This window comes from Meriones unguiculatus, chromosome 20, assembly GCF_030254825.1.
Source record: "Meriones unguiculatus strain TT.TT164.6M chromosome 20, Bangor_MerUng_6.1, whole genome shotgun sequence".
NCBI lineage: Eukaryota > Metazoa > Chordata > Mammalia > Rodentia > Muridae > Meriones > Meriones unguiculatus.
The window spans coordinates 14,173,896-14,176,229 of NC_083367.1; the positions used below are offsets into that span (position 1 = coordinate 14,173,896).

The 2,334-nt window shown below is 61.5% G+C and overlaps 1 pseudogene; it reads left to right on the forward strand.

Annotated features, from left to right (window-relative positions):
- Window positions 1-1,766, forward strand: LOC110551851 (RING finger protein 44-like; annotated as a pseudogene).
- Window positions 1,767-2,334: the final 568 nt, after the last annotated feature.

Below are 2,334 nucleotides of genomic sequence, written 5' to 3' on the forward strand. Positions count from 1 at the left end.
GTGAGCCCCGGCCCAGCCCCTCCACCTCCCTGCCCCCTGATGAGACCATGGGTTCTAGCAGTGACTAAGTGGCCACCCTCTGCCCCTGTGGGTCACTGGCGATTCTCTACAAGACCTAGCAGCAGTCCAGGCCAGCTCTGGGGAAGCTGCCACCCCGACCATCACACCTCTCTGTGGTACTGCCTTGGCCACGAGGGGCACCTGGCCAGCCCACCTGCCCAGGATGAGCACTCACCCTCCCAGCAGCTGCTGCCCCGACCGTCACACCTCTCTGTAAAGGAGCACAGAGCCTCAGCTCCTGCCGGCAGGAGCCCAAGAATGCTGCACCCAGCCACCCAGCAGAGCCCGTGTCCCTCTGTCCTACACAGTCACCACAGTGACTACCCAAGGCTTCCCCTTGCCTACAAGCCAACACATCCCTGGCTGCAGTACCAGCAGCTCCCAGCATGCTCCGTGATGTTCAGTGGGCAGCACTACCCCCTCTGCTGCCTCCCACCTCCGCAGCTGATCCAGGCGTGTACCATGCAGCAGCTCCCTGTGCCCTATCACACCTACCCCGACCTCATCTCCAGCGACCACTACATTCTTCATGCCCCGCCAGCCCCACCCCCCCCAACCTACCCACTTGGCACCTCTTGGGCAGTTCGTATCCCTGCAGACCCAGCACCCTCGAATGCCCCTGCAGCGGCTGGAAACTGACATGGACCTTCGAGGGGATCAGCACTCCTTAGGGAGCTTCACGTACTCTACCTCGGCCACCGGCCCAGCCTTGTCGCCCTCAGTGTCCCTTCACTACCTGCCCCCTGACCCGCTGCACCAAGAGCTGTCCTTCGGTGTGCCATATTCGCACATGGTGCCGCGAAGAGTGAGCACACAACGATACCGCCTGCAGCAGCCGCTGCCGCCGCCGCCACTCCCCCCGCCGCCGCCATCTTACTACCCAAGCTTCCTACCCTACTTCCTCTCAATGCTGCCAATGTCGCCCACCGCCATGGGCGCCACCATCAGCCTGGACCTGGACGTGGATGACGTGGAGATGGAGAACTACGAGGCTCTCCTGAACCTGGCTGAGCAGCTGGGAGATGCCAAGCCCCGAGGCCTCAGCAAGCGGACGTAGAGCAGCTGCCATCTACCGCTTCAACCCCGAAGGCCATCAGTCCGAGCAGACTCTGTGTGTGGTCTGCTTCAGTGACTTCGAGGTGCGCCAGCTGCTCCGAGTCCTCCCCTGCAACCACGAGTTCCATGCCAAGTGTGTTGACAAGTGGTTGAAGGCCAACCACACCTGTCCCATCTGCCGGGCCGATGCCTCCGAGGTGCCCAAGGAGGCTGAGTGAGGCTCCACAGCCACCCACAAGAACCCTGCCCAAAGCTCCGGAAACGGATGGGGGGAGGCAGGGAGTAGCCCAGGGAGAACTGTAAGGGAGGGGCCCAGGCTGTCGCAGCGTTCCACCTGCAGCTCCAGAGCTGGTGCCAGGGTCAGCCCTGGAGAAGCCCTTGCAAAACGCCCCTGCATTTGCCAAGCTCCAAAGACTCCTTCCCCAGTCTGCCTGCCTGCCTGCCCGCCATGGAGCTGCCTGAGTGGCCCCAGCTCAGTCTGCTTCTTGCTCACCCCTGGGTCCTTCTTCCTGCTGGCTCTGGGAGGCAGAAGTCCATTCCCCCGGACGTGTGGTGTCTGGTGTGATCCCCACCCCCCAAGATGGGCAGAGGAGTAGCCACCCTGGGTCAGCTGGTCTCTTGTACTGAAGTGAAGTGTTCCTTGTCTGCCCTGTGGTACTGCCAGGTGTGGGACAGATCGCAACCAGAGACCGTTTCCTAAGCCCCAGGTCCCAGTCCTCCTGCTTGACTGAAGACAGACTTAGGCAGTCAGCGCTGCCTCTGCTGCTGTGCAGTTTGGGTCTGACTCCCCGGGACCCTCACGCCAGGCACAGCGCTCCAGCCCAGCCCCAGGCTGGACAGTGTCCCAGCCAGGCTCCTTGAGCAAATGGGTTGGGGCTCCAGCTGGGTACATTCTGTTGTGCAGGGCCAGGCCACAATCCGGGCATGTCCCTGTGCTCCTGGTGGCTGCCCCGCTGCCAGTGACAACGTCAGACCCGTGCTCGATCCTCTCCCCCTCTGTCGTTTTGCATGAATGTGAGGAACAGCAGTTTTTGTTTATTCATTTGGCCCAAAATTGCGTGTAGGGGGTGTAGGGGGTATTTAAGAGGTGTTCGGTTTTTGTTACTGTTATTATTTTCCCTTTGGTTTAATAGGAGTGGGCTGGGACCAAATGCCCAGGGGGCAGAGTTGGGTCAGGTTGTGCCGCACCAGGCCTCCGTATGAGTGTGCCGCCGGGAC